This window comes from Ursus maritimus, unplaced genomic scaffold (genome assembly GCF_017311325.1).
Source record: "Ursus maritimus isolate PB19 unplaced genomic scaffold, ASM1731132v1 scaffold_1, whole genome shotgun sequence".
NCBI lineage: Eukaryota > Metazoa > Chordata > Mammalia > Carnivora > Ursidae > Ursus > Ursus maritimus.
In genome coordinates, this window is record NW_024423343.1 from 82,430,553 (window position 1) to 82,447,258 (window position 16,706).

The 16,706-nt window shown below is 38.2% G+C and overlaps 1 long non-coding RNA gene across 1 annotated transcript; it reads left to right on the forward strand.

The window, feature by feature from the left end:
* Window positions 1-1,769: 1,769 nt before the first annotated feature.
* On the forward strand, window positions 1,770-13,100 carry LOC103667697. The gene is made up of 3 exons (XR_569829.2): window positions 1,770-2,378; window positions 7,710-7,803; window positions 12,975-13,100. It is a non-coding gene; the product is annotated as an uncharacterized LOC103667697 (long non-coding RNA).
* Window positions 13,101-16,706: the final 3,606 nt, after the last annotated feature.

Genomic DNA, 16,706 nt, shown 5'->3' on the forward strand with positions numbered 1-16,706 from the left:
CGTCTGTCACCTGGAGCAAGTGCCCAGACTTCAATGAACCTCAGTTTTCTCATCTGTTAAATGTGGAAAATAAACATATGCTTTGCGGAAGTATTGTGAGGATTGAATGTATGAAAAATCTCAGGCAGAGTGCCTGGCACCCAGTGGATGCCCGCAACATGGTGACCTGTGATCGTTGACATTATCACACACCAGCGTTCTCCACTGCAGCATGAGCTCCTGAAGAGCGAGAACCGTATCTCAGTCATGCGTGCTACTCAGCATCCAGCATAGCGTCCAACACATAATGGGACTTAAAAACTGTTTATTAAACTAAGCCGAATACATCCTTTTGAATACACCTAAAATTAAAAATTGGAAATGAAGAGCACTTGGGTGGCTCACCGGGTTAAGCGTCTGCCTTTGGCTCAGGTCATGATCCCAGGGTCCTGGGATCGAGTCCTGCATGGGGCTCCCTGCTCAGCAGGGAGGGGGGACTGGGGGGCCCTGCTTCTCCCTCTCCCTCTGCCTGCCGCTCCCCCTGCTTGTACTCTCTCACTCTGTCTGTCAAATAAATAAATAAAATCTTTAAAAATTAGAAATAAAAATAGAAGATTTTAAATCCAGTGTTTTGAAAATAGTCCAGAGGCAACATGATCTGGTTCAGTTTATAATATATCCCAGGTTCATTAGTAATCAGAATAAAGAATATTATTACATAAAGATTTTGTTTATTTGACAGAGAGAGAACAGGAGAAAGTACAAGCAGGGGGAGCGGCAGAGGGAGAGGGAGAAGCAAACTCCCCGCAGAGCAGGGAGCCCGATGCAGGGCTTGATCCCGGGACTCCAGGATCATGACCTGAGTCAAAGGCAGACGCTTAACCAACGGAGCCACCCAGGTGCCCCTACATATTTTAAAGTATCTTCTTTCTTGATCTAGTCCTTTCCTGCCCTATTCAGGGTTTTAAGAAGCTTATTTATTACTGTAAAAGGATTTCATTAGAAGTAATCACACATAAGCTTTAATCAGGTGACCAAGCTAGGTAGACTGAGTGGAAAGTATAGCGGAAGTCACTGATGAGCTGCCAGATGGGGAGATGGTGGGAGGAGAACTTTGGATAGGAAGAACAGTAAGCCACTACTTCTATAATTCTTGGTAGCTGCAGGGGTGTGGGCTCCATAAGGGCGGTGGAACACTAAAGCAAAGTCACACTTCCCTAAACACCAACACAGTGGGGTGAAGTCTCCTCTTAACCTGCCCCAGGCACAAACCTAGTGCTTGGCCCTCCCAGATCAACCATGCAAAATAACTCCCACAGGTCCTGGGCACGTAAGAAGTAATTGTTATACACATAAGTGAGCAAATAGCATATAGCCATCATTTTATTTTTCCCTATTTTTTCCTTATTTTCCCTATCCTCTCACTATGAAAATAAGACTCTGAAAAAAAATAACTTGAAGACGAGACCACATTAGACTCAGTAGACAGTTGTATACACTGTCCTTTGTGAATTCAAAGCAATTACTACACCTGCACAAATTTAAAGGTAGAAAGCTCGATTGTATCTTTTAAGTAGTATCTTGCTACAGGAAATGTGAGGGTTATAACTATCCTACAACAACCAACAGTGAAGTCTACCTAACGTCACTGACTCACTGGTCCACACCAAAAACAGCAAAGCAAATTTCTATGAGAAAGAAGTACACACTCCATGGAATGAATGGTGCTCCTACACTCATTTCAAAGGGATGAACAATAAAAGTATAATGTACATAGGTATCTTCAACTCTCCATTGTCAATAAGAATTCTCCTTCGACTGTTCACTTCTGAACTTTGGTCTTGCTTCTTCTCAAGCACCTGGTTGCAGAGACCACGAACAACACATTCCATTTGCACATAGGTACCTCTATTGAAAAAACTTTGCTTTGTCACGGCACTTGGAGAAGAAGTTAGATAATCGTGTTTAGGAGAATTGCAAACAAGGAACAGAAACTTTGGACTTTTTTTTTTTTTAAATCTTAAGTTGGAATCCCATGACCCAAGATTTTGCAAGTCCTGAAGGAAATTCAGCTCAGGCAACAAAGAGTCTTATGATACAGTACCCTGCAATCTCTTGGTGCTTAAACCCCTGATTCATACAGGAAAATAAGAATACTCATAAAATGGAATCCCAGAATTAAGTAGCAAAAAAGAAATACACTGCCTTGCTTACCTGGCAATTCAGCATTGTCTATTCTCTAGTCTCATAGCTTGGCACCATCTTTCTGTACTAATATTTCTCATTATTTTTGTATATCTGCCCTCCAGGTTGTAAGCTGCTTCAGGGAAATGACCAAATCTTATACTGCACCGTATCCGCAACTCCCGGCACAGAAATTGGCACAGACAAGAGGCTTGGTAAGTATTCGTTAAATAAATAAAATGGCAGATAAGTCTTGGTCTTCATAAAGAAGATATCAATATATAATAATGCATTCTTTTTTAAAAAGACTTTATTTATTTACTTTAGAGAGAAGGAGAGAGGGTACACAAGGGAAGGGGCAGAGGGAGAGAGAATTGTCAAGCAGGCTCTGTGCTCAGTGTGGAGCCCAATGCAGGGCTCAATCCCCCAACCACAAGATCATGACGAAGAGTCAGACACTCAACTGACCGAGCCACTCAGGCACCCCTATAATAATGCATTGTGTAATTCAGTAACAAACCCTGCATGGTAAGCAAAGGTAGTTCATTCTTTTTTTTTTTTTAATAAACTTTTTTTTTTTTTTAAGATTTTACTTATTTATTTGACAGAGAGAGAGACAGCCAGCGAGAGAGGGAACACAAGCAGGAGGAGTGGGAAAGGAAGAAGCGGGCTCCCAGCGGAGGAGCCTGACGTGGGGCTCGATCCCAGGACCCTGGGATCATGCCCTGAACCGAAGGCAGATGCTTAACGACCGAGCCACCCAGGCGCCCCTATAGTTAATTGTCTTAACATAGAAGCAGGTAGCCAGGCTCCCTTTCCTTTCCCCCGCCCATTTTGAAATGTTCCCATTTCTCTCTCCTCACTTTCTGACACTGTCTGAATACCATATATTTATCAGTGGAGTGCCAAGGTTGGACCTTATGGGTCAGAACTAAGGAAAGAATGAAGTGGTACAGCCCTGTAAGACCCCTTTAACTGTCCTTAAAATTCTACTTCTCAATAGTACTCCAGAGTTCCCTAAAATCCAAGCCTCAAATAAAAATACTACTTCTCTCACTATCTATCCACTTCGATTAAGGGCAATTCCATCCTAAATTGTTCAAACCAAAATCTTTGCATCATTAACTTCACCCCGTCCCTCATAGCCCATATTTAATTAATTAGGAAATTCTATTGATTCTACCTTCAAAATATGTCCCATAATCCAGCCACTTCTCATCACCTCCACTACAATGAACTTGACCCAAGCTACCATTATCTCGATCGGATTGCTGAAATGAGTCTTAACACGTCTCCCTCCACCCAGAGTCCAGTCTGAACAGCAGATTGAGTGACCCTCTTCAGGCATAAGCTGCATCTTGTCATTCCTTCAACCTGCACTCACCTATTCTTTGAGTAATATCAAAAGCTAAAGTCAAAGTCCTTGGTATGGCCTATAAGGCCCTGTGATCTTCCTCTACCCCACCACCCATACCCGTTACCTCTCTGAACTCCCTGATTTCCCCCTCACCTCTCCGCTCCAGGCACACTAGCCACAGCACTCCTCCTAGAACAGATCAGACACTGTCCCACCATCGCACTAAATGTGCCCCTTTGCCTGGAAGGACATCTCAGATGGCCAGATTAATTGCCCCTCATTTTCTTCTTGTCTAAACTGAATGTTTTCAGTGAGGCCTGCCCTAGACATCCTATCTCAAACTTCCCCATCCCTCCCTAACACCTTATAATTTCCTCTACTACTCTATTTTTATCCTTAGCAATTTTCACTACCTAACAAAACATATATTTTCTTTATTTGCTGCAGTTTTTGCCTGTTATCTCCACTCGAATATAAGTTCTATCATGGCAGGGCTTTACACCTTTATATTTAACTGCTGTATCCCCAGAACATAGAATTTTCCCTCGTATATACCAGGTATTAGTAAATAACTTGTGAATGAATGAATGAGTCTCTAGGCATTGACTTCATTTACAGGATCCACAGTCTCATCATTTATGTTTGATTTTTCCTAATGAGGTGTCAACATTATAAATTTTGAAGGAAACAATGTTTTGAAACTTGGTTTTTGTTTTTTTGTTTTTTAAGACAAATCCATTAACAAACTGAAAAATAACTTCGTTCTACTATGAAGTTATATACTGGCTTAACTAGGAAAAGGAGTTCATCAGAATTTCTAAACTTAGGTCATGAGAAGAATTAAATGAGAATATATAGGTTTAAAGTATTTTTAATAAGAAGTAATAAGGAAGCAAAATTGTCTCTACTTTCTAATAATGAAATCTATTACTAAAAGTACCTAGAGAATTGATTGAAAACCTATTAGAAAAATCTGAGAATTAAGTAAAGTGGCTGGTTGCATTAATTTAAAAAGTAAATAACATTCCTTTATAGAAAAAAATAACCCATTAGAGAATATCATGGTAGGGGCGTAGGGTTTGCTCTTACAGCAACAAAACAAATGAAACATTACTAAAAAATTAAGAATTATGTAAAACCTACATGAATAAAATGTTAGAACACTATTAAGAAAGGTAGAGTAACTTAAATAATCAAAAAGATAGGTCTTGATGAAATTACCTCCCCCCCAAAAAATTTAGTACCTATCAAAATGCAAGATACAACTTTAGGTATTGGGGCTACATCAGTGAATGAGAAAGATAAGATTTCTGTCTTAATAATACTTCAAAAGCACTAAGAGTTCAATCTTTCCAAAACCAAACTCATAAAGCACTGCCCCAAATTCAGTCTTATCTCAGTGACTCCCATACCTAAGAAAGACACCACCAAGTATGCAAGCCAGGAACATGGCATCATCTTTGATACTGATCTCTCCCTTACCATCTAAATCCACGCCATCAACAAGTCCTACTGATTTTCTCTACTAAACATTTCTTGTTTGTGTCTCCTCTCCATCTCTACCACCAACACCTGAACCGCAGACATCACTGTCTCTTGCTGGACAATAAGGTTCCTCACACTATCTGACCTGTCTTCAGCCAGATCTCCTAAAGGTAGCGAATGCAATTCTTTCTGAAAGAAAAATTTTTAATGCTCCTCATTATTAAGATCTTAACTCAAACATCTGTTCTTCGTGGAAGACATTCATGACTAGTCATACGTTCTTATCCTATCATATACTTTAGTTTGTCCCCTAACCCAGATGATATTTTTGGTCTCTCTTAGAAACTATACACTCTATGAGGATAGAAACCGTACCTCTTTGGTTTTCACTGTATTTCTAGTGCTTAGCATAGGATCTGGCACATAGTAGATGCTAGCTAAATAATTGTATACAGTGCTGCCCTTAGATCTGGCTAAGATGGGCCCTTGTCACAGTCCTATTCTCTAGAGCCTCCCTCCATTATACACACACACACACACACACACACACACACACAGAACTAAAGAACATGCAGACACCTCTGTTATGTGACTTTCAGGACATAGCACACGGCAATCCATAACCTTGAATATCCATTCTCGTCATTTACACACTTTAGAAACCAGGGAAATGTTTCTTCTCATTTCTTGCTCTAAATCCCCCAAACAAAAATGTAAGTGCGAATGTTTGAGGTTTGGGTTCATGCTGACTTTAGAAAGGAACTCTGCTTCAGATGAGTAGCAAATGTACAATTAGGTAAGAGAAAAGACAAATTAATCATCTTGTCAAATCCTTCCTCTCAGACAGTATGAACGCAAGAGATTCTTGCAAAACAAGTATCATTTCCCAGAAGTGTCTAGCATCTTTCCTGCTTCTTTTCATGTTCCAATGCATTGCTCTGGAAGTCCTTACAAACCAACACAGTATTTAACATGAGAATTTTTCACATGTCAGGATGGCAAAGCTAAAACCAGCTCAGGGTTGATGAAAGTGTGGGGAAATGGACACTCTTTATTATTGCTAGGACTTGAATATGGTGTTAAAATTTTAGGAACTAATTTTAAAATATACATCAAAATTTCAAGTCTTATACCCTGGAGAGGCAATATATCCCAGTGGTTACGAGCACAAGCCCCATATCCAGAAAGAATTGAGTCAAGTGATTCTGTCACTTCCTTGCTATGTGATTTTCATGCAAGTTTCTGAACTTCACTCTGCCTCAGTTTCTCCATCTGTGAAATGGTAATAAGAATAGTACCTACCTCATACTTCCTAAAGTTGTGAGGATTAAAAGCGATACTGCCTGTATAGTGCTTAGCCCTGAGCTTGGCTCATTGTAAGAACACTTGGCTAGTATCAAATTTCACCATCTTCCTTCTCCTCCTCCAACTCCTCCTCCTCATCATTATTATCACCATTAGACCAGCACTCTGTCTATACAATTTTATCTTCACAATTGGAAAGCCCTGTAGTTAGAGGTCATAAAAAATAATAAAATAGATCCACATATAATCATAAGGAAAGATGCCCATAATAAACCATTTAAATAAGGAATATTCCACAAAAACATCGCTGATTCTATTTTGGTATCATCTACAGTGTGATTTATAAATTATATATGTAAATGAAATAGAAAATTTCTAAAATGATGCACAAAAACTTAAAAGTGGCTACATTCGGGTTATCTGGTTTGGGGGAAGGATTTGTTAATCATTTTATACTCTTTTATACCGCTTGAATTTTTACATACATACTTAGCACTTTTATTATTAAAATTTTAAATTTATTAATTTTTTTTTCAGTTTTAGTCTTAAAGTCATTAATGTTCACCAATTCCAGGACTTATCCTTCTTTGGCACAAGGAAAGACTTTTTATTCTCCCTTGTGGTCTGACTGAGCCATGTGACTACTTCCGGCCACTGAACTATGAGTGACTGTGACATGTATCACTTCTGAAACAAGGTAGTTAAGAGTTGGACATCACCAGGTCTTTCTCTTTGTGTCTAGGCAATCTTGGAAGACATGATGGAGCTGTTGTGGCTATTAGATAAAACAGCAGAATCTCTTGGGGAGCCTGGGTAGCGCAGTCGTTAAGCGTCTGCCTTCGGCTCAGGGCGTGATCCCGGCATTCCAGGATCGAGTCCCACATAGGGCTCCTCCGCTGGGAGCCTGCTTCTTCCTCTCCCACTCCCCTGCTGTGTTCCCTCTCTCGCTGGCTGTCTCTCTGTCACATAAATAAATTAAAAAATCTTAAAAAAAAAAAACAAAACAGCAGAATCTCTTACCACAATTTGAGAAATGCTATATATAAATTTTTTTCTTTTTTTCAATTTTCAACTCTCCATGGGTTAAGGGAAGTCCTCCCACCTTTTATATCTTAAGAGGCTAGAGGGGTGTAAGGGTCTCAAGTGTTTATGAATGGTACTATTCATTATATGTATATCCTTCCCTCATCCCAAGACACGGCCCTGCAAGTTGTAGTATATGTCATTGAAACTTAAAAGCATGTATTGGGCCTACTCTTTTCAAAAACAGATAAGAAATGAAAGGAAAATAAGTAATCACAGAAAGCTTCTGGAATTCAGGTGCATTTAGATTGCTTGCAACAATCTCCATATGCAGCATGCATTCAATAAGCAGGTTTCAAATATCTATTTGTACCAGGAGCTTGGAAAACAGATAACTAAGACTCAGAGCCAGATCTCACCAGGTCCACAGCCTAATTGGAAAGGAACACCTGGAAACAACTAACGAGAAGGTGAGCACGGATTGTGCTATGCATGGGGTGTTATGGAGAGATAGAGAAGCACATGGCTATGTATTCCTAGGGTCAAATAGGCTATACACTTAGTGGTGAAGTTCAGACATGTCCCCACTAAAGGTATTTAAAATAAACTCATGCTAACCTGCCTTTATTCACTGAAAAAAAAAGGAGGGAATATTTTTGAACTATGCTTGCACAAATTTTTGTTCATAAAGAGGTACTTCTATTTAATTTGGCTCTACCTAGAGTTTCATAGAAGTATTTGCACTGCTGTTTGAATTACTTGATGACTTCTCATTAGAGATTGATAAATAGTGGTTTAATAGTTTAAACACATGAAATTCAGTCCAAACTCAGATGTATAGCAGGGTGGTAATTTAATGGAAAGCCATGCCTACAGCTCACAAAGCCAGAGGTGCGATCAGATTGCAGATCGAGCAGCGGATGGCAGAGAGATGCTTACTCAGCATGGCACTCTTATCATGTTTCACCAGTTGAGGTGTAGGTGGAAGACTGCAGGTTAAAGTCACAAACAAAATAAGATATAAGTTACATGAAACCTGATATCGGACATGCATTTTATCTCCAGGTACCTCTTGAATAAAACTTTAGTCGACTGAACTCAGAGTTAACAACCGCCCCCCACCAAATCTGTAGTTTATATTTTGTGCGAAACACAAAAACTCAACTGGTAGAAAGTGAAATTTCTTAAGTATATATAAGCTTTGTTTATACAATCAAGACCTAAACCATCTTGTGTCCACTTTGTTGGACTGTTTATTCTGGGGCAGCTCTTAATCCTGTAAATATAGATGTTACCGCCAAATCTGATCATCCAAATGCACATTTTCCAACCTCATTGCAGGGACTAACAAGTTAATAATTCTCTGCTCTCCCACATTCCTAACCGGTCACACTGATGTTACAGCTCAGCTCTTTATTTCTCTACATTGTCCCTTTCTCAAATTCTCAGGATTTTCAGCAGAAAATATGAATGTTGCTTGCCAGACATTTAATTTGGGTTGTGATTTATAGTTCTCAAAAATGATACTTGAAGTTTATTGTCCCATCTCAGAAAATGTTCAAATCTTTCTTCAGATTTTAAAAATATTTATATTCTTTAACCCAGTAATTTTACTTTTTGAAAGCCATCCTAAATGTATATTTATATATTTGAAAGCCATCCTAAATATATATATATATATTTATTTATTTATTTATCAAACATATATATCATATATATCAAAATAGATACCGGAAGCTTATCAAAACTAAATATGCAACAAGATGGGATTACAAAATAGAATATTATGCAGCCATGAAAAATCATGTTGCTGAAGGTTGATAAATGATCAAAGAAATACTCATTGTATATTATAAAATATCAAAAATAGATCAGATTACAAAATGTTATATACAGTATGATCCCAAGTTAATAAATACATGCACAGAGAAGACCAAAAGGGTGTGTAACAAGATGTTAACAGCTACCATGTCTGGTGAATAAGAATGTAAACTCTGCATTTTCTTATTCACTTGCTTCCAAATTACCTAACATTTCCTCAATAAACACATAATTAAAAATATGAAATATATACACATACACAGAGCTCCCCCTCTTCCTCCAGGGCTTAGTGAGCATAGCCACCAAGTGCAATCACTTCATAAGTGGAATGAAACAACATCCAATGATACTCAGTCACTATTTACTATTGAAAGGACAATTATTTTGCAAAACTTAAGGCCTCATCCAGGTCAGAAAATAAGTATGACTCAAAATCCTGACGCTAACACTAAAATGTGTCTATCTCACAACAAGGCAGTCAAGTGCTGACAGGTCAGCTCGAAAGGGCCATGTCAGTTCCTGTTGGCTCAGATCCTCTTCAGGCTTGCTGTTCTAGTCAAATTTACCTCGCTTTCATACAAACACTAAAAATGAGTTCTAACATCTCCAATCCCATTTGGCTGGGCTGGACTAGGACAGGTGAGGACACGGAGCCTTACCAAGACAGTCAACCCCTGAAATTCGAAGACTGGAGTCTGACTGCACTTAGAACTGATGGGCCCCTTCTAGATCTGAAGTTGTTCAGTTCACTGGTTCCCAGACTTTTACATTTTATTGGCCTATTTGAAGCAAAAATTAAGTAGCTACATAGTTAAAACCTTTATTTTGCTACCTTTTATTCTTTCCATAATTATAAAAGAAAGCACATTTTTACCTGAAAACATTAGAAGGGCATGATCCCAAAATAAGATATCAAGCTTCTGAGAAAAATCATTTTAATTACATTGTAACATATGTGTGACACCGTCCAGTTAAAATATTATCGCCAAATGGAGGTGATCCTTAGACTGGTATTTGGGAAGTCCTGAACCAGCTGACATGATTTCTCTGAGAGGCTTTCTCCCAGAGGCTAAGGTGGTTTCATTGTGGAACTGAGGAACTTATCATAAAACGAGCCAAAGTACAAAGATTTATTTGTTCACCCAGGACTGACATACTCCAGAGAACAATCAAGGGATTGCTTTTTTTGGTAATCCATTTCAAAACTTTTCTGGAGGGTAAAAGGAGCATCAGAGATCTACCTCTTTTAAGAACATTACATCATCATTATGAATTTTGGGTTTTTAGAATGTTCACAATAGAACCCATCTCATTGTAATTGGGTGCCAGAGTCCCTTCAGTCTTGCTAGAATCCTCTAACTTAGACAAGAGCCCAAACCAAGGTATACGTACTGTCCTGGGACACATGAAAAACGAAGGGGCATGAGGCAAGTTTACCCTACAAATTAACACGATACCTTTTATCTCCATGTGGCAAAGAGCAACAAATAACCATAAAAGATCAAAATCACAATTCGAAATCTCACTTCTACATCAGCAAAATCTGCTCATCTGGGACAGATTTTTCCTGATTGTCCTTGTTATTTTCAAAGCCACCAGATCATTCAAGAATATTTTCCAGCCAAGTCCTGGCTCACTTACCCTAGTGTCTGCATGATGGAAATACAAACTAATCACTCACTTTTGTTTGTCTCAAAATCATTACGTAGTAGTTTTAGTCAGTGAAAGTTTTAACAAGAACCAAGGAGCAAAATAAAGGTGAAGTAAAAGGAGATTCCCTGCAGATGGCTGTTTTCAGCTAATAAGCTTTAGGTAGTACTTAGATAAAGGTCAACATTTATAATCATATTTTCTTCGTAGTTTCTTAATCCAAATTCAAAGGTAGTGGTTTCTTTTATGAATATTTTATCAGATCAGAATAAATGCAACATTTTATTTGGATTACACCACTCAGAGAAAGGGGGAAATAGAGAAAGGCCAATAAATCTTGAAGAGTTAATTATTTATACAGAGAAAATTTACTTTGTATGTTGTGACTTGTTTTATTGGTATACTGCAGTTCAATTTAGATTAAGAAGCAGAAAGATTATTGTTTCCCAACAGAGACGTATCATAAATAAATACAGCAGAGAATTTTTTTTTGTATTTGTGCCAAACCATCTACAAATAATCAAAATAAAAGGAAAAATACATTCCTAAAATTCCTCAAGTTTAAACTCTTGAAATGACATTTAGCTACACTTAGCACTGAAAGTTCAGTGGTGGAGCTAATCAGGTCAGGCTCTTCTTCTAGAGGTGATGGAACTAGAGGGCTGGCACCATAATCATCTCATCTTTGCTAGAATGTTTACTGGCTCTCTGGTTCATGTTAGTTTACCTAGAAAACTGTTCCAAATACCTCACCATTCTGTGGACAAGACTGTACACTCATATGACATGACACTTTGGTTACCAGAAAGGTCCAGCCATGATCTGAACTATAGATCTTTAATTATCATTACTTGCAATACTGAAGTTAAAATCTCTGTTAACCTAACAGAAAATAAAATAAGAGAAAACTCTAGAGCAAAGTTTCATTCCCTGACATAAAGTAGGTACTCAATAAATATTGATTGAATTGGATGGATGGATGAATGGATGGGTGATTGCAGGAAGAATTACGAAGCCTGACCACTACAGATGTCAACCCCACAGACTGCAATTCTGTGACAGGTTGTCTTGACCCCAAGAAAAGTTACAAAATTATGACAGTTATAAGACAATGCCAGTTATAAGAATGTCCCATATGTGTGGTATGTTTTCTAGGATAGAAATAAATTTCTCTAGTTTAAAATCAAATTAGACTTCTACCCCCCACACACACACAGTTTACTCTGTCATTGGGTCTTCCTTGAAATACATTCTGCTCTGAACACACCTAGGAAAGATTTCCCCCATTATTTGAAGACCTCAATTGATCTCCTAATTTCCCTCCAGAATTGTAAAAACATCTCCCATTTATTGATCCCTAAATATGTACCAACCACTATATAATAGATTTCAGATCCATGAACTCACTTGATGCTAATAAAAATAAAAATCCTATATATACATGTATTAATTCAACGTGGATTTATTAAGTACCTTCTATGTATCAGGCAATGTTTTAAGAACTCAGAAATTATTCAGTGACAAAAATAGACAAAAATCTCTGTTCTCAGAGAGCTTACATTTCAGTCAGATGGGAAAGGGGTAAACAATGAGCCTGTTTATTTTGTCATAATCATCCTTACTTTGAAGATGAAGTAACTAATGTTCAGAGATTTAAATAAATCTCTAAAGAAGACCTTGATTGTAAATGATAGATTTGAGGATTCAAATCTGGGACCCTGGCCCCAAAGCCTGTGTTTATCATAGGCCACAGGTTTAGGTCATACTGCCTCCACTCTTGGAACTGAGCTAGCATGGTGCCAAGTACTTGGAGTCCAAATTAGACTGTCCAAGGTTTGGTGGAATTTAACTGGCTACATGGTAGACATTGTCAAATGCCAGTCAGCTGCTGAATAAAGCCAAACCTCTCTGTCTCTCCATCTGTGATCCATAACCTTCAACTAAGATCAAAGGCAGCCTGGCAAGCTTCATGCTATGGTACTTAATGCAGTTCCAGTCCAATCCCTTCCAGGCATAAGAGGATTATACTTCTTCCTCCCTTTTGGTTATATAGGAACATGTGATAAGTTCTGCCCAATATGTTGTGAATATAAGTAAATGTGTCACAGGATGGAATATTTAATTTCTAATTCACTACCTCTCAGAACCATCTCTTTCTTCTTGTATTAAGTCCAGAAATGTGCAAGATGGTGGTGGTTCCAACATCATGGAGACCTGAGCAATCACAGCGAGCAGAACCCCTCGCTGATCCATGATGGACAAGGAGCATGAGTGAGAATAAACTTTTGTTATTTAAGCCACTGGAACTTTGAAGATTTTTGTTACACAGCACAACCGAGCTCATCCCTTTTTCAGCTGGACACAGGCAATTCCTAAATCTTTTCCTCTTGATTATAATTATGTGGCAGTAAAGGTAAATTAAATAAAAGTGAGTATAAAACAGTCTAGAAATTAACCATATGATGTCTGGTAGAGAAGATATTAGAAAGCTGGGGTGCCTGGGTGGTTCAATCAATTAAGCACCTGACTCTTGATTTCAGCTCAGGTCATAATCTCAGGGTTGTGAGACCGAGCTCATGGGCATGGAGTCTGCTTAAGATTCTCTCTCTTCCTTTCTGTCTGCCCTCCCCCCCCACACACACATCTGTGTGCACACTTGTGCTCTCTCTCTCTAAAAAAAAAAAAAAAAAAAAAGTGAAGAAAAATACATACAGAGAATTTTAAAGGAAAGGAAAAAAACACTGCAAGAAAAAGATCTTAAAATGCTAATAAGGAAGAATTAATGCAATAAAAAAATGGAGAGATCCTTCTCTCTGCTTAAGCCCAGAAGTTATCACCACGCACAATCTGAAGATTAAAAGAAAAAACAATAAAGTTGAATATTTAATGCATTTATGTCTTTTTATTATTCTCATCATCTGAGCCCTTCCCCAAGTAAAAATAAACTCTGGGAAGACAAGATATAAGTGTCTGTGTTCCTGACTGTCAAAATCTTTGAATAAAATTGAAAAAATCAGATATGACTTCTTCAACACACAGAGTCAGAGAGGAAAGCCCCCAAGAACCAAGACACCACCTGCATTTACATCTTCCAAATGAAAAGTGAAAAAGGAACAAATGTGGTCTCATTACTTTCCATCAAGGGCAAGATTCTTACCACAACAATGCCTATTGCACCAGATTATCAAACACAGACTCACATTGTAACTTCTGGAAAATCCAGAATGTTTACATAGAACGGAGCCAAAACACCTCCACATAGGTACACCCCACCTCGACTGTCTCGGTTGTTACAGGAAAACAATCTATGTCATGAAACTAGGGGAAACTGAATAATAGGGGCAAAAGAAACTTTCTGTATTAAAGCTTCCTACACTAAAATTATTCTTAAAATGTGTTGTAATTTACCTTTTCTGCACTTATTAATTCTTACCTTTTTAATATAAGTTGCATTTATACCTGTGTTAAAGTTTACCCTTTGGCAATAAGAAGTCACGTTCTGGCAGGATTATATTAATACCTATTTTATGATATCGGGTTCAAACACTTACATTACTCTAAATAGAAAGAGGAAGATTGTATAATAGGCCCCATTGTATGACAACCTAGGACCACAGCCATGGATGGGAATAATTGAAAGTACCTAAAAGCTGGTATTTCCAAACCTATGGGAAAACTGTTCCATGTATATCAACAAGCTACAGGTGTCATCCAAATCCTTAAATGGTCATCAATGATGATGTAGCCGATGAAAGCTTGCAGTGAATGTCCCCATAGAACAGGCAGCATCAACAATCAAATACAGACTGATAGTAACTGGCCAAAAGGGAGAGACTGGGCTAATTCGTAGAATTATAGGATCCTTAAAATTCAACCAAATATGTTCCCATGACCACAATCCATTTGAACTGACATTTTTCTATACAAGTTCCTCAGATAAAAGTTCCAAAGAAGATAGGACCCTTCACACAAGTCATAATTCCTTATGCACACTTTTTCAATTAGAAAGAAGCAAGACTTAGGGGAATTGTACCAACCAAAAAGTACTCAAAGATATACCTCATAGACTTTAAGTGCCCATAAAGCTGACTAGTCCATAAAAGCAATCCGTGTTCTTGGAATTGTTAAATACCACCTTCTGGATGCATAATGTAATACTTATGTCATGTGCTGCAGATAGCTCTTGGCTAAATACTTGTGTCAGGCTCTGTAGATAATTCTTGGCTAAAATAAAAAATCAATCGAATATTTCTCTCCACAAATTAATATCAACACATAGCTTAGTTCAGTTGGACAGAATATTAATTTGACGAAGTTTGTGTATCCTCCAGCAATATGACCTGCTTATATTCATTCACTTTTTGTAGTGCTGCCACAGAACACACTCATGATCTAGGATAGTTCTCTATGTCATTTCTGTAATGTTCCCAGAGCCAGCGTAGTAATGCACTCACCATATACAATTAATACAGATCTTTAAATGAATCCGTGTTTTTAGAATTGCATGTTACGTGTTAGAGAGGAACCAATAGAATAAAGAAGATAAAGGGACATGTTTACTACACACCTATGAGCGGAAGGATCTTTGAACACATGATACGTATGTGTCCAACCCCATGGACATGATGCTTATTATGCAGATGAGGAAACTGAGGCTCAGAGAGTTTAGTAACCTGAGCAGAGGTGCCAAGTTATGAAAGATGCTACCTTAAACTCAGGTCTACCTGACTCCAAAGTCTCTGTACTGCCTAACATACGAGGTAGTTCAATCTCACCTATCCCTACACAACAAAACCTATTGCCCCTTTACCAGACCCTTGGCTACTGGCTGCCAGCAGTGGCACATTGCGACAGGCACATTTGTACTGCACACACTTTCACATCAGGTTTGTTCCCCCTAACTGGATGTACTTCTTCCTCCCTAACTATGCAAACATTGCTCTCCCTTCAAAAGCCATTTTCTACTTGAAGTCTCACTTCCCCACAGGCCCACTCCTCTCTCAAATGTGAATTGCACAATTTGGCTTCTGTGAGCAAAATTTAGTTTTGGGTATGTCCTTTCTTGAACTGTTTTCTAAGTAGACGATTATTTCAATCCCAGTTACATTATAAGTTCTTTTATTTTAGGGTTTTCTGGGGGCTTTTTTTTTTTTTTTGGCATTCTCCTATTGTTCTCCTCGGCGCTAAAACGTCATTAGTACAAATGCTTCTCTGCTATTGAATATGCTAAATCTATGCCATGCTAAATATGTCTCCGTCTTCATGAAAGATATCATTTGACTCTTCTTATAATAAATGAAGAGGTGATGTCATGTACAAAAATTGTACTGAACTGGGAGTTAAGAGACCTCAGTTAATATTCTATGCAATAAACTAGTTGTGCCATTTGGGACAAGCAATACAACTTCAGTACATCTGAGTTTCTTCATCTGTAAAAGAAAGGATTTAGACGAGATGTTACCTAAACAGAGTGCTTATTCTTGTATATTTTAAATTGTGTTTCTAGAAAAAAAATTTTTAACTGTGGCCATGTGCTTTTGCAGCCAGGCTCACCCAGATTTTTCTCCACCCAGAGAGAGTTCTCCCTTCAGCATCTTCCCCTTCACTGGTAAGGGCCAGCAGATGCAACATGGTAAATAGAGACATTTCCAGAAGCTCTTTCCAAATTATAGCCAGTTTCCCAAAGCAAGCTTCCATCGATGCACACAGATACATTTAACACATGTGTTTCAGTAAATATGATTTGTTACCAAAAATCACAATGGTCTCTATTTTTATATTCAGACTTCCACCTACGCACAGTGCTCCGGGAGTAAAATCATTCGTTCACATAAGACTTGAGTCAAAGTCAGTCCCATCTCGCCAACCATCCTGACTTTCCTTACACTGTAGCTTTTACTCA